This window comes from Eublepharis macularius, chromosome 3 (genome assembly GCF_028583425.1).
Source record: "Eublepharis macularius isolate TG4126 chromosome 3, MPM_Emac_v1.0, whole genome shotgun sequence".
In the NCBI taxonomy this organism is placed as follows: domain Eukaryota; kingdom Metazoa; phylum Chordata; class Lepidosauria; order Squamata; family Eublepharidae; genus Eublepharis; species Eublepharis macularius.
The window spans coordinates 124,513,053-124,529,931 of record NC_072792.1 but is presented as its reverse complement, the minus strand read 5'-3'; positions in this window follow the sequence as shown (position 1 = coordinate 124,529,931).

Below are 16,879 nucleotides of genomic sequence, written 5' to 3'. Positions count from 1 at the left end.
AGTGTTGTCCAGTATTTTGGTGTCCTGGAATAAGATACTGTGCCCTGTTTGAGTTCGGCTATGTTCAGCCACTGCTGATTTTTCAGGCTGTCCAAGTCTGCAGTGTCTTTCATGTTCTTTTATTCTTGTCTGGATGCTACGCTTTGTGGTCCCGATGTAAACTTGTCCACAGCTGCAGGGTATACGGTATACTCCTGCAGAGGTGAGGGGGTCTCTGCTGTCTTTTGCTGATCGTAGCATCTGTTGTATTTTTCGGGTGGGTCTGAATACTGCTTGAAGGTTATGCTTTTTCATAAGCTTTCCCATCTGATCAGTAATTCCTTTGATATATGGCAAAAACACTTTTCCTATGGGAGACTGTTTTTCTTTGGTTGTTTGATTCATCCTGGGTTTGATTGCTCTTCGGATTTCATTTCTGGAGTAGCCATTTGCCTGAAGTGCGTGGTTTAGATGATTAATTTCCTCATTGAGAAAGCGCGGCTCACATATCCGTCTTGCACGATCCACTAATGTTTTCATTATGCCTCTTTTCTGTCGGGGGTGGTGATTGGAGTTTTTGTGTAAGTACCGATCAGTGTGAGTTGGTTTCCTGTAGACCTTGTGACCTAACTGAAAGTTTGCTTTGCGGATGACCAAGGTATCCAGGAATGAGAGTTTTCCCTCACTTTCTTTCTCCATTGTGAATTGTATGTTCAGGTGGATGTTGTTGAGATGATTCAAAAACTCCATCAATTCTTCCTCCCCATGGCTCCAAATGATGAATGTATCATCCACAAACCGGAACCATACACTGGGTTTGTGGGGTGCTGATTCTAGAGCTGTTTTTTCAAAATGTTCCATGTAGAAGTTTGCTATAACTGGGCTGAGTGGGCTCCCCATGGCCACCCCATCCATCTGTTCATAGAATTCGTTGTCCCATTGGAAGTAACTGGTTGTCAGACAATGATGGAATAAGGCTGTTACATCCTCTGGGAAAATCTGATTAATCAGTGCAATAGTGTCTTTTACTGGAACCTTGGTAAACAGGGACACAATGTAACATCAGCACCACTTGACCTCTGCATATCTACTCAGCACTCTACACAGGATGCTTACAACAGGCCTTAAGAGCATAGTCTAAATAATCACATCTATGTATTTATTTATTTATGTATTCATATATTTAATACATTTATACCTTGCCTTTTCCCCAGTGGAGACCCAATGTGGATTACAACATTCTCCGGCTCCTCTCTTTATCCTCATAACAACCCTGTGAAGTAGATGACCCAAAGTCATGCACCAAACTTCTATGGGAGAGTGGGGATTCAAGCCCGGGCATTTTTCCTTCCCTCACTTTTTTTTTGTTCTTTAAACATCCTATCTGATGAAGAATTATGGAGGAGTTAAAAGCTTACACACTATTTTGTGTTATTTTCTGTTCATCCTAATAAAATGTATGACATGACTTTTGGGGGGGGGTTGCTTTGCCCTACTGCAGGCACTTGCAGTCTTTGAAAGCAATGTGACTCAGATGCTACACAGATGGAAATGATAATTTTTGGTGTGCCAAACTTGAGTTCAATGTAACTAAGTTCAGTCTAATCAATGTTCTCTGTTCTGGGCATATAACTCTGATAGCATTTAACAATAGTAATAACCATTTATATGGAATGAGACTTCTTTTCATTATGATCATAATGAGTGTCCAGTTGTTGCTCTCTCTGAGAAATATCTACTGAGAATTTCTGTAATCTTTTCCAGATGTTTGTATGCTCCTGTGTAGCCTTAGAAATCCCAATGTAGCTCTGTTGCACAGTAACACACTTTCAGTTTGGCCATAGACTATATCAGTTTTCATTCTGCCAAGCATTTGCTAAGCATTGCCAGTTGTTTGTGCTAGGCATGAATGGATGGACTAAGATTTGAGATGGGGGTGGGGGGAACCAATAGTTTGTTACAATTTCAGGAAATTTCTCTTCTTGTATGTTCTGCCTGCAGGCTCCTGTCTTTGTATTTGGGATCAATGATGCTATCATAGCTATTATCCACGACCGTCTTTCCATCTGTGATTTCTTCACCCTGAATTCTCAAAGTGCAATTTCCCATAAGCAGTGTTATTTTATATCCAGTTTAAGTTCCACAGGAATACTGTTATATGTATTGGCTAGTAACTCAGAAAAGAATATCTGCTGGAATGCCCAAGGCTCTTCTATTTTTGTCACTTCAGTATTTTCTGGATACTCAATTTGATGATCTGCCACCAGGCAGCATTTTATTAGCTTTTTACAGTGATTTTGTTCTGTGATGTAGGTCCCTGGCTTGTAATCATAGCTTAAGGTTTCAATTTTCCTAATTATTTTTGCTGATTTCCCTTCCCTTGTGACCACAGTAGAAGCTATGATTTCAATTTCATTTTTCATTGAAGTTCTGCAATAATCTGGGATTGTTTGTGGACTTCAATGGACAGCACCTGAGGTTTGCACCAGATTTTGCCTCCTTTTTAATTATGATAGTTTAGTTCTATTACTTGTTTTAAAAGCTGAACAAAAGTATGCTGAGAAAGTGGCTTGACCTTTTCTGGGAGATAGATGACAACAAAAGGTTTAAATTTCCATGGAAGATATTAAAATGGCCAGGAGTTGTTTTATCCATTTCCCCAGCAGATATTTTATTTAAAGGAACAAGAAAATAATTCCATGTAGCAAAGATACATTTGATCAGAGCTTAGAAGAGGTGCTTTTTTATTCCTCTAGTGACACAGACCCACCAGCAGTAATAATCCTTTATAACTAAACAAAGCAGCTGCTCTGTGTGTCTTCTCCAGCTGCTCCATGTGTTCATGTGGGGAAGGGGCCTTCAGCCAGCCTTTTGCTTCTCTTATGATGACCAGAGTTTCACATTATAGTTTGTAAAGGTTCTATGTTTGCCAGGGCAATTCCTCTTCTGCTTTCAAGTTTCCCCTTTCTTGTTTTGTCTTTCCTCTTTCTTAATGAGTTAGTTTGTGATTTGCTTATTAATTTTCTGTGATTCCTCCCTCCTTCAGTGTTCATTTAAATTCCTGTCATATTTTGATACTGTAAGTAGAACCTGGACTATATTGTCACTACCAGGTCACCTGGGCCAGGTTCCTGATGGTGGTTATCAAAATAAACAAGGTCTGGGGGCCAAGAAACTTTTGCACCCCAAGGTAGAACACTGCCACCAATTTCCTCTAGCTAACTCTAAGCTTGGAGATTGAGGAACTAGTCTCCATTTTACTGGGTGTTAACCTTGAAGTCAGCCCTGCAAGGCAGACCACTTGTCTGCTGATTTCCAACAAAATGATAGATTCATATTACCGTCCAAACTCCAGTAACACCACACAGCAGTAAAGAACAGTTGTTTTTTTAAAAGTATTGTGAATAAAATATGATATAGATATAGATATAGATATAGATATAGATATAGATATAGATATAGATATAGATATAGATATAGATATAGATATAGATATAGATATAGATATAGATATACGTGTGTGTGCAAGACAGGATAAGTAAAACAATAAAGACTACTTAAATTAAAAATGCTAACATATTTGGCAGGATCCTCTGTCCACTAAACAAGATGTTACCTTGCAAAAATTAAGCTGCAATCAGCCACCAAGCTCTAACAAAACACAATGGCCAAGGGTCAGCAACCTGATTGCTGGTCCAAGATTGAAAAACCATACTGAACTTAGTATTTATCCCATATTGGTCAGCAACATGGGCAGAATCGAGGCCAATCACAAGATTAAAGCTCATCATCATCATCATCATCATCATCATCATCATCATCATCATCATCATCATCATCATCATCATCATCATCATCCAAATTACACGCAACATAATAATAAATAATGATAATAAAGATGATAATAATTATAACATGTGATCTTTATTATTGTTATTAACAACAACAACAATTTAATCTGCAGCTGAGTCACACCACACATCAGAACAATTATCCCCAACTTCAGGTCTGCAAAACATGTCTAGGCTTATCTCTCTGTGAACTGCTTTCATTGAGTTTCACCAAATTATCCAGAATTCTCCTTTGGGTCTTGCCAGGCAGGCTAACCTTAGCATATGTTTGGCCAAGAAGAAGGCCTGATTGTTGACATACATTATAGGTGGCTTGAACTATATAATGGAGATCTATATTCTAAAATCTAATTGGAAAACACCCCCACCTGCTGCTGATATCATGATACAAGCAATGTCCTGGTTTTATGCTTAAATGCACAGCTATAAAGATGGGGTTGGATCCAATGGTGCTCTTCCACTACAGAAATGGCACTTATTCTAGCAGAATGGCACATTTGTTGGCAAAAGAGTGATGTGATCTTGCTGAGTACCATTTCCTGCTGGTATTTGGAGGGAATCCCCTGGTCACAAGTGCAGAGCTGGGGGAAAGGTTTGTTGGGCTGCAGGAGGAGATGAGAAAGCCTCATTCCACTCACAAAACTATCCATCTAACCCATAGTCATTAATATTCTTTTTATCCCATTTTCAAAAAGTTATATGTAATACTTTTGAGGGGTTCTTTTAGCATGTGGTCACATCCTGTTGCTCAGATTTTGGAAACTTTCTGGTTTTGTGGTAGGGAGTGCCAGAGGCACCAAACACCATAGACTTTTGGGATAAAGTGCATGTGATTATGCACTCTTTGCATTATTGCAAACAACCAAAGACCAAGGACTTGGTACAGGTGGAGGGAATGGGTACACCTTACTCAGGGTGGGGTGAAAGTCACTGTCATTTCTTGGCTCCCAATACAAAATAAAGTTCAGCAATACAAAAACAAATGAGCAGGAGAAGGGAGGGAAGAGGCTTCTAAATGTAGAGCAGATCTCTTTTTCTGTGTGTCACAAGATCTCCCTGTGGGTTATACATGACCCTCTGGCTAAGTGTCAAAACTCAAGCTCATGCCTCTCAGAAGCTCTCTACATAAGACATCTTACACGAGTAGGATCAAGTGAAAGATCTTACATTTGTTCTCCCATTGTGAATACACACCCACTCCAAGGAGACAGAGTACACTTGAATATAAGACCACACAGAAAGTAAGTCACTTGAGCATCCCCATGTAAGATGTCTTGTGTAGAGAGACTCTCAGACACATCCACAGCTTATGTACCTGCACAGGAGGGAGACAATGTTTAATGTGGATGTTACAAGCTGGAAGCCATCACCTTCAAATCCCTTGTGCTATTCATTATATGGTTCATGTTATTTCAGAAATGAAATCACAATGTTTTCCTCCTGATTTATGAGATTGTGATATGGGATGGGATCTGAAAACAGGGCCCTGAAAATGATGGTTGCATCCTGAGAATAACATGACATTTAATAGTAACTGTCAACCAGTGTGACAAGATGCAAACAACAAAGAGTTTTGTACCTTTAGTAATTGTGTAGAAGGAGTTTTGTTAGGTGTGGGTTATCCTTGTATTATTACAAACTAGAAACAAAGCCCGTTATGGGAAAAAATGCAACAGGCTCTAGAAAGGGAAGAGTGGGCAGGCAGGCATTCCCTCCTCCTCCATCACTGATCCCGGTCGGTGAAGGAGGGGGGTGGGCATTGCCACTTGCTACACACCTGATCTCTGCAACATGAATGCGTGGTGGGCTTTGCTACATGCTGCACGTCAGATACAGCCCAGGTAAAGGGGAGCAGGCATTGCCACTTGCTACACTCCTGATCTAAGCCGGGTAAAGGAAAAACAAGCTTTGCCTTCTGCTCCATGCTTGATTATGGCTGGGTGAAGGGGGGGGGGCAGGCATTGCTGCCTGCTCCAAGCCTGATCCCAGCTGGGTGAAGGGGGTGGGCATTGCTGTCCGTTCTGCTCCTGATCCCACCTAGGTGAAGGGGGGTAGCCATTGCCACCTGCTCTGCGTCTAATACCAGCTGGGTTAAGGCAGATAGTGGGCATAGCCACCTGCTCTCCTCTTGATCCCAGCTGGGTGAAGGGAGTTGGGCATTGCCACCTGCTCTGCTCCTAATGCCACCTGGGTTAAAGTGAGGGGGTGAGCATTGCCACCTGCTCTGCTCCTAATACCAACTGAGTTAAGGGAATGGGTGTGCATTGCCACTTGCTCCACTCCTAATACCAACTAGGTTAAGGCAAGGGTGGGCATTGCCACCTGTTCTGCTCCTGATCCCAGCTGGCTTAAGGTGGGGGTGGGCATTGCCACCTCCTCCACTCCTAATACCAGCTTGGTTAAGGCACGGGGTGGGCATTGCCACCCGCTCTGCTCCTAATCCCAGTTGTGATAAGGTGGGGGTCAGCATTGCCACCTGCTTCACTCCTAATTCCAGCAAAGATGCTGGGACTAGCCCACGGGAAGCATTCAACAATATTACACAATTACTTAGATAAATTTTTATATGAATTTTCAATATTTAAAGTGCAAGTGCTATTAACAAAGCTACTGCAAGATAACAATTGTAAACAATTCCTCAGAAGTACAATCAATCAATCACAATATAGCAGCAACAATTCATGTACAGTTTAAATTCACTCTACTAGAACAACCGGGTGTAATAAAGTTAATTTAATGTCCATATCCTGTCTCCGTTGTCATTTCTTCCTTCAACTATGTGTTATACCGTCTCCTCCCAATGGTAAGAAAAGCCGCGGGGTTGAAGTTGGCAAAGCGATCTTCTTCAGCACCCAATCTGAGGCCGGCTGAAGCACAGATTTCACAAAAGCTTCCTCAGGAGTAACCGCTCTATTAAAAATGCATACAAACATTCAAGAACCATCCCAAAATTCAATGAGTTCTCTTCAAAAACCTCTCTCCTTCTATTACAAACATACTCACACGGCAAAACCACGGAGAATTCATTAGTTCGAAGACCCGGTCTGGGCGGCAGTATATTCTAACGTATATTCTAATTCCAGCTGGATTAAGGCAGGGGCAGGCATTACCACCCGCTCCATTCCTGATCTGAGCTGGCTGAAGGGGGGCAGGCATTGCCACCTGCTCCACTACTAATACCACCTGGGTTAAGGTGGGGGTGGGCATTGCTACCTCTTCTGCCCCTAATACTAGCTGACTTAAGGCGGGGGTGGGCATTGCCACCTGTTACGCTCCTAATATATGCTGTGTTAAGGTGCGGGATGGGCAATGCCACCTGCTCCACTCCTAATACCAGCTGGGTTAAGATGGGGGTGGGCATTGCCACCTGCTCCACTCCTATTACTGGCTGTGTTAAGGTGGGGGTGGGCATTGCTACCTCTTCTGCCCCTAATACTAGCTGAGTTAAGGCGGGGGTGGGCATTGCCACCTGTTACGCTCCTAATATATGCTGTGTTAAGGTGGAGGATGGGCAATGCCACCTTCTCCACTCCTAATACCAGCTGGGTTAAGATGGGGGTGGGCATTGCCACCTGCTCCACTCCTATTACTGGCTGTGTTAAAATGGGAGGTGGGCATTGCCACCTGCTATGCTTCTAATACTGGCAGGTTAAGGTGGGGGGCCACCTGCTCTGCTCCTAATAACAGCTAGGTTAAGGCAGAGTATGGGAATTGCCACGTGCTCGGCTCCTGATCCCAGCTGGCTGAAGGGGGGTGGGTATTGCCACTTGCTCCACTCCTAATATCAGCTGGGTTAATGCAGGGGGCAGTCATTGCTACCTGGTCCGCTCCTAATATCAGCTGGTTTAAGGTGGGGGGAAGGCATTGCCACCTGCTCTGCTCCTAAAAGCAGCTGGGTTAAGGCGGGGGTGGGCATTGCCATCTGCTCCACAGCTAATAGCAGCTGAGTTAAGTCATGGGGAGGGCATTGCCACCTGCTCCGCTCCCCTTCCCTGCCTGGGCTTCCCACCATGGCATGTTTTCTGGAGCAATATAGTGAGTTACCTGGGCTTTCCTCTGCAGCAGCACCCTCTGGTGGTGCACCAGGGTAGAAAGTGAGTTGTCTGAAACACGCTTACTCAATTATATAGTAAGATGCTTTTGAATTGTTCATTCTAGTTGTTTTTACCTGAAAATTTCCTTTTGGATTTTTTTCTTCCTCACAACCCTTTGATTATTTATTTTACATTCCATTTTCATTTTCCTTGCACAGAGTTTTGCTCACAAATGTTTTTCAATGCTGTTTTGCATTTATAAACCAGCATTACCCAATATTTATATGTACATTGTACATATAAATTGCATATAGCCATATGACATTCATGCACAGTGCAAACAAATCTGCAATACTGACAGCGAAAAGTGGAGAACCAAAAAAAAAAGAGTATAAAAAGAACAGGGAACATTTGCTCATCCCTATGCATAAGCTACAGTTCCCAAAACTTCCCCTTTGTCCACAATTATTAAAGACATGTGAGTTCTGCCTGCCTTTGTTCCAGGCATTATACAATCCATACCTGTATGTATACAAAAGTACAAAACTAGATATTGTGCCTGTTCTTTCGTTTTCTTGAAGCAGGAAGCCTGCAGCCATAATTTATTATTTTTTTAAAAAAGAAGTAGTTAAACAATGTGTGTCAGAATATGCTGATTTTTACAGTCATTGCAGTAAGTCTAGCAATGTATGAAATTAAAGCTATTCCAGGAACAGAGAAAACAGAAGCCCACACTCGGAGAAAAAAGGGAACAGCAAAGTAAAAAATAACAGAGGGAAAGGGGAGGAGGGATCCTGTGTCATTGTTTGCTTCTGTCTTGTATAATAACAGAGTTGTTATCTTGCAGTTAATGAAAGAAAATGTATAATATAGCCTTGGCTGTTAACAGGTATATTTTCCAGTATGTTAAATAATTCAAACCTGTTGTAGCAGAATACATGTTTGATTAAAATACCCTTCTGCCCTAGTCATGGCCTTGTGTCCACCTGAGGTGGTTGCCTGGAGGCCATCAGCAAAGTAAAACAGGCCGAGATCCAGGCAACAGGAAAACTAATGCTGAGCAACTCATTTTAATCTGCAAATTTGCGCAAACTAGCACTTTCCATTTAAGCACATATACATGTATTTCTAAATACCGTGAGTACAGACTGTAATTGTGACCACAGAGGGCATGATCTACATGCCCTAAACATATAGCAGGTTCTTGTCTTGTTCAAATACAATTGAGAGAGTTGTGTGAGAATGTCAAAGGATTCCTCTCACAGACAGGCAGGAATGGAAAATTCCATGTATATGTGCATGTTAGAGAAAGGGGGAGAGATTATTCTCCATGATTATATAACAACAGTCTGCATCTACTTCTGGAAAGTGCCCCCAGACATATTATCAATATATCTAATTCTGAATCAGGCACTAGAGTGTGGATCAAAAAAAAAATCGACACCATTGGTTAAGGGATGTTTAGGAAAGATTTTTGCTAAGCAACCAGAACAATATTGCCAAACCTTCTAAGCCTTGGTTTTTGTTAGTTGGGGTGAGATTAAACATGGTAAGGGAATAAAATGCCACCTCAAGGTAATGAATCTCTACCACCACAGCTACAAAACTGTTAAACTGCTATTCAGGGTAGATATGAATATGTATTCAAGTTGCAGCTCATGTGTGATCACAGCTGTTGAACTCCTGTATAACATCCTTGCCACGAAATCTGTGGCATCCCTGGTAAATGTAGCTATATCAGCAATGAGACTAAGAAAACGGGGTGTGATATCTTTGAGGGGTAGAATACACATAAAGTAGTGTTTAAATACAGAAAAAAACCAGTAAAGTTCTATTTAGAGACACAGAATGTGCGATCTGGAGCTAAACTTGGTCCTAAGGTCTACTTTGCAAGATCACTGTTTTTACCAAAATCAAAAAGAATCCAGTAGCACCTTTAAGACTAACCAACTTTATTGTAGCATAAGCTTTCGAGAATCACAATTCTCTTCGTCAGATGCATGGAGGGCAAGAAGAAACTGGTCAGATATATAGGTGGAGAGGGGAGGGTGGAGTAGATGCAAACAGTAGCTTCTGATATGGAGATCAGTTTGCTTCTGTTAAGGAAGTCAGTTACTTCTGATAATGAGATAACCATTCGTAGTCTCTATTCAATCCCAGCCTGACTGAGTCAAATTTACATATGAATTCCATATGAATTCATCTGTTTTTACCAGATGCAAATAAGATTAAATTTTCAGAGATAACAAGGATGTCACTGAGGCGCTAAGGACTCCAGAGAGAAGAAATGTAGTTATGTTCTGTAATGGTGTCCTGTAAGCAAATGCACAGATATTGTGTATTTCATACAATCTGATTTTTATTATAGGGATGTTCTAACACCTGTTGGTTTTTATTGTATTCTGTGATATAGCAGCTGATTTGGGGATGAGCAGTTTAACAGCTTGCAACTCATTCAGTGCTGTTTGAAGGGTTGCTGTACTCCTTCCTACCGCAGTACAATCAACTTTCATGCATGCAAGTTGTCATGCAACCTGATGGATCTCTCTCCCCCACTCCGTAGTCATTGCTGCAAACTGTTTTGGTTTGCGTCTAAAATACACAGTTAAATCAAACATCAAGCATATAAATGCTGGTAAATCAAATGGCAGCAGCCATTTGAGGAGCGGGAAGGCTGTTTTTGGCCTCTTCCACCGCCTTGCAGGTCCACAGGGCGGCGGAGGCCGAAGATGGCCTTCCTGCCCCTCAAATGGCCACGCCTCCTTTGCTGCTCTGTGGGCTGGTGCAGCGGCGGAGGAGCCCAAAAACGGCCTTCCTGCCCCTCGTGGGAGGATGGGGAGGAGGCCACAAAGAAGACAAGGTAAGTGTGGGGCTGGGGCTGGGGATTCCCCCCCGCCTGCCCACTGGTCATTTAAAGGGAAGTGCTGCTTGCAAGCAGCTGAAAAGGGCATTTAAAACCCACGAACCTCATGGTTTTGGTCATCTATTAAAGATCCCTGGCCCTAGGGAGGCCCGCCTGGCATTGACCAGGGCCAGGGCTTTTTTGGCCCTGGCCCCAGCCTGGTGGAACATTCTGTCTTATGAGACCAGGGCCCGGCAGGATCTGTTAGCATTTTGCTGGGCGTGCAAGACGGAGCTGTTCCACCAGGCATACGGTTGATGCTAGGCGGAATGGGGGGTTAAATATGTCACCTCCCATCTCTCACATATTTTGCTGAAAAATGCTCTATAGATGGTGAAAGGTGAGCGTCTAAATTACGTGCTGCTATGTTCTTTGTTTTTATACTTATATAGATGTAGTATATTTTTAAATGAATGATATGTACTATTTTATGTTTTTAATGATAATGTTGATTAATTGTGTAGTGTTTTTTTAAGCTTTGTTGTGATCCACCCTGAGCGGATCACAACAATTGTGGTTCGTGCCCATGTCTAATCCTTACTAGGCCATATCAAGCAGGCTCAGACTATTGTGTTTTCAGTTTAAATAATATCTTGAACACATTTTACTAAGTAGATATTTTGTTAATGATTAAACTTACCACTCGTTATGAATAGACATGGGCACGAAAAGTATTGCAAATGGGGAAAACCCATGAACAGCCTGTTCATCTGTTCGCGAACGGGCCGTTCATGAGGCGCCATCCCAGACGAACAGGTGGTCGACACAAGCCTCGCTCATTGTGTTCAGCCGCTGTTTGGGAAGCCAGACAGCCAGACATTCAGGCGCCTTCAATCAATTGCCTCGGCAACGGAGGGAGGGACTGCTTGAACTCTGTCTGCACTCCCTCTGTCACCCTGGACACCCCAATCAAAGCCCAACGTAGCTTGATGGGCAGGTCTTCCTTCCAAGTGTGGAGCTGCAAATTGGTTACAATTGGTAACATGGGAGCAGACACCAGGGGGGAGGGAGGGAGGAGGGGGGTGTTCTGTGGCCATGGGCAATGAAACCTCTGCTGCACTCCCAGTTCTGGCTTTCACTTTCAGCAAGCAGTGGAATGGGACAGAACTGTTGATAGCCTTTTGGGAGAGAGAGAGGGAGAGTGCATTGGAGCTGGAATTTTTTCTGTGTGTGGTGGGTGGGATAGGGATCTATCCCCTCTGGTTCCAGGGCTGCTGCCAGGCCCTGGGGTAAAGCTCAGTGGGCACCTCGGCTGAGGGCTCACACTTATCATCATCATCATCATCATCATCATCATCATCATCATCATCATCATCATCATCATCATCATCATCATCATCATCAGTGCTTGATCTGGTGGTCAGGCTTCTGAGTGTGCTGGGCTATGGCCCTAGCCCCAGCCTTTGGTTCCAGGGCTGCTGCCAAGCCCTGGGGCCAAGCTCAGCGGGCACCTCGGCTGAGGGCTCACCCTGACTATTATTATTATCAGTATCAGTGCCTGATCTGGTCAGGCTTCTGGGTGTGCTGGGCTAGGGCTCTAGCCCCAGCCTCCGGTTCTAGGGCTGCTGCCAGGCTCTGGGGCCAAGCTCTGTGGGTACTTCGGCTGAGGGCTCACCTTGACTATTATTATTATCAGTATCAGTGCTTGGTGTGCTGGGCTAGGGCTCTAGCCCCAGCCTCTGGTTCCAGGGCTGCTGCCACGCTCTGGGACCAAGCTCTGTGGGCACCTTGGCTGTGTTCTCTCCTTTTCTGTCCTCCTTAATTCTAGTTTGGTGGCACAATGAGTCTTCATCTTGTGGTGGCCACGGGTGGTCGTGTGGGATAGTGCAAAGGTTCTTCATGGCAAGCACTACTGGGTGTGGCTCTGGGGCAGAAGAGAGCACTCCTGCTCCCCCAGATTCACCTGTGGAGGCTGTGTAGGAGATAAAGAGGTCTTTCCCCTGGGGGGGGAGAGGATCTCTCTCAACGTTTTGAAGAGGGGGTGGGTGACAGATCCCTGGAGGAATGGTTTGAGTTTTATGAAATATCCCTCCTATCCCTATCTGAAACTCTCGGTGGTGTCCCTGCCTGCAGTCCACCCCTCACTCCATTGTCCGTGGCCAGCTCCACAGCACAGCCTGTAACCATTTGTCCTCCTTCCCCTGGGATAGTTAGTCGTCCACGTTTCAATGCCTCTGTATGGAGGCGCTTTCGGGCCCTTCCTAATGACCCCTGTGTGGTGCGGTGCCGTGCCTGTCATGTCCTGGTGCGCAGGGGCAAAAACCTGAAGCACCTGTCATCAACAGCCCTGACTAGGCACCTGAAGATGTACCACCCGAGCCTGTGTTCTCCGTCCTTGCCCAGCAAAACATCCGTTGGAAGGAGAAAGGGAACCAGCTCTTCTGAGCAGGGATCAGTGGGAGGGTCACCAGAATCCAACCCAAGCAAGAATCCTTGCCCTGAGGGTGATGCTGTTGGAAGCAGAGCACTCAGGCAGGCTGCACTCACTGAGGTTGTTCCCTCAGGGTCTAGGACAGCGCTGCTTAGAACGGCGAGGTTGAGGGTTCAGGAGGCGGGCCCTAGTGTATTGGCAGAAATGGTTGCCCTACATGGCTTGCCCCTTTCTGTAGTGGAGTGCGTTGGCTTCTGCAGGCTACTAAAGCATCTTGCCCCTTGGTTCTCCATGCCATTGCCATGCACCCTTGCCTGTTGAGTCCAGCGGGTATCTCAAATGAAGGCTGGCACGTTTGGGTCGGGTAGGAGTGGGATGGTCAGGCAGGCCGCTCCTGCACAGGTTGTTCCCTCGGGGTCGGGGACAGTGCCATTTAGAACAGTGAGGTTTAGGGCTCAGGAGGACTCATCAAGGCACGGGCATTTGTACCACCATGGCTTCCCAGTCCAGGCGCCAAGCTGGGGGGGGGGCACCTCTGCTGAGGGCTCACCTAGATAATTATTAGTGCCTGAGCTGGTCAGATATCTGGGAGTGTTGGTGTTACACTCTAGCCCCCCTCCGATCCTGGGGCTGCAAAGGTCCAGAGGCAAGCTCAGTGGGTTTCTCGGCTGAGGGCTCTCCTATGTTTGGGTCTTCTCGATCCTTCCTGTTCCGCTGGGTAACCTTTGGTCCTCCTCTCCCTGAAAAGCTCCACATTATTCTTTCTACCTCTCCCTCTCTGGATGGAACCCCTCCGACCCTTCCCTCCAACCTCTCCTGTCCTGCGCATCCCCTTCTTTCTGTGATGGCAGGAACATGAGTGCTGTTGGCTGCTGCTGCTTTGGGCCACGAGGAACAGCTCAACTGCTGTTCCTCGTGAGGTTGAACATCATGGTGCCCCCTATCCAAGGCACTTGCTGTCCTCTCCCAGCAGTGGGGAATGGGTCCCGTAACTCCGTCCTTTCCGCAAAGGCAGGAAGGTGGGACATGTCAGCAGCCACTGTCGGATCGGGGTCCACCCGTTCCTCTCAACGGGACTTCCAGCTCCGGATCCTTACTGCAGCTGGAACCCCTTGGTCCCCCTCTCCCTGAACAGCTCATCTTCCCTCATTCCTCCTCTCCCTCTCAGGAACTGCCTCAACCCTTCCCAATGACTTGTCCCACCCCATGCTCTCCTTTCTGCAAAGGCAGGAAGGTGGTTGGTGTCTGCTGCTGCCACTTCTCAGCAACAGGCCCAGCTCATCTGCTGTTCTGCAGATGGTAGTGCAACACAGTGCCCCCTGTCCATGCCACCGGCTCTCCCCTCTGACTGGAGGGAATGGGTCCCGCCACAACTCATGTCCTTTCCGTGAAGGCAGGAAGGTGGTTAGTGTGAACAGATGACGGGTTTAGGCACCAAGGGCAGCTCAGGAACTGTGGCACATGCAGTTGTCCTGCATAGTGGCCCCAATCAATGGCACCTGCTGTTCCTGCCGAGGAAGGGGGAATGGGTCCCACAATGCCATCCTTTCCGTGATGGCAGGAGGGTGGGTCATCTTGGAGGCAGCCTCTGCTTCAACACTGGAGGGGCATCCAATGCTCCATGCATGTCCAGCTGGTGTGTTTTGTCCAGGCGCCACACCACGCGAGGTGCAGACAACACCATCAGACCCAGTGCTGTGAAGTGCCCCATCGGGTGAACGTATGTCGTTGTCTGACCTGCCAGGTTGTATATTTGTGTGTATGAGACCTCCATATACACCAACTTGTCTTGCTGGGGGAATTTCTTAGCAGATTGTAGCTGGGTCATTTTGGTCTGCAGTGGCCAACGACATCACCCAGCTTTTATACCTTCCAGAAGGTACCCTCTAGGAAGCCTGGTGGGCGGGCACATGGAGGGTGCTGCCAGCGAGTGGCCAGACCCCCGCCCCCTCTGGGGGAGGCAGCCCCATGCCATCTCCCCTAGCCCGCCAGGCCTGGCGGCCACACTCATCACCCACCTTCTGGCCTACACTGGGAATAACAAGTGGTTAGGCCTGGCAGGTGGACACATGAGGGGTGCTGCCAGTGAGCGGCCAGACCCCTCCACGGGAGGCAGCCCCATGCCACCTCTCCTAGCCTGCCAGGCCTGGCAGCTGCCAACATAATCCACCTTCCAACCTCCACCAGGAATGAGATTAGGCCTGGCAGGCAGGCACATGGGGGGTGCCGCTGGCCAGCAGCCAGACCCCCCACCCCCAAGAGGGGAGGTGGCCCCACACCACCTCCCTGAGCCCTCCAGGCCCGACAGAAGCAGACATCAACCACCTTGTTGACCCTATGGAAGGTACCCTCCAGGAGGCCTGGCATGCAGGCACATTGGCGGTGCCACCGGCCAGTGGCAAGACCCCCCCCCCCCCGAGAGGGGAGGCAGCCCACTTTCAGGTCCACTGCATGGGGCCAAAGTGAACTGGAGAGGGAGGGTGGCTCTGTTTGTATTGAATGGGAGTTTCTTGGGGATGTCAAATTTGGGAATGTATAACTCCGAGATCCATACTGCATTCTTGACCGAACTTGGGTGAAGGCTGGAGGAGAGCCTGCTGCACATTCCCTGAGAATATGGGCTCTCTAAGTGCTAAGGGTGCCACTCTGGCACCAACAAACAGTGAACACGAACATGTTCATTAACAGGACATGTTCATTTCTGTTCGTCTGTTTGTGTTCGTCATCAGCAAGGAACAAGAAACAGCCTGTTCAGGGTTTTTTTTCCTGTTCGTGCCCATGTCTAGTTATGACTGAAATAAAATAGAACAATCAGAGCAATTCTACTATATCTACTATACTGCTAGAAAAAAATTAGCCAGAAATTGTGTATAATTATATGTATGATATGCATGTGATTTCAGTCGTGGTTATCTGCAAATTACAGTGTAACATTAATATCACATATTACATTTGCAACAAACCTAGGTCTGGGTTCAGCATACTTACATCATTGTGAATTCAGCACCACTCCACTGTTGTCAATGCTACTGGTGTTTATAGTGTGTCAAAGAGGACTAAACTGATAGTTAACCTTGAAAATCTCAAATGTGGCTAATATGATTCATGAACGAACAACATTTCTGAATATCTGTTTGATTATTAATATGCCGAAAATGTCTTTTGAGCTTTAGTTGTGGGTATTGGTGAAGGCAATATGAGTACTTTACTGCAGGCATTATTTCAGGGACTCAATGTTAGTTGTCTTCAGATACCAATATTCCAAATACAGTATAAATAATGCAGAGGTATAATACAGATATGGTATAAATAATCCCTCAACATATCTTTCCTCTGTGCTTTCAGACTGTCTGTAAATAATTTCTGGTAGAGGTTAATAATGCTAGGTTGCTTCTGCCACTGATGCATTCTGTATCCCATATGAATTATCTCTACATCTATAGTATCTTAAACAATTTCTATAATAGTGTGTCTTAAGTACTGAGAAGCTAACAGCCACTTTATCGACATGAACTTGGGCTCACTCAAGCCTCTGCTGAGACAACAACAGTTGTTATCAGAATTGTCCTAAAACGGAAATGAGAACATATTCTTAGATAAAATAAATTTTAAGTTTTCATAAAGAGGAAACAGAACCATGTAAACCCACCCATCGAAGAAGTTTGCTTCAAAATAAAAAGCCAAGCCCCCTCAAGACATATTTCCTGCAAATGAAGCAAAGTACTGCAGTAAAATGATGAAA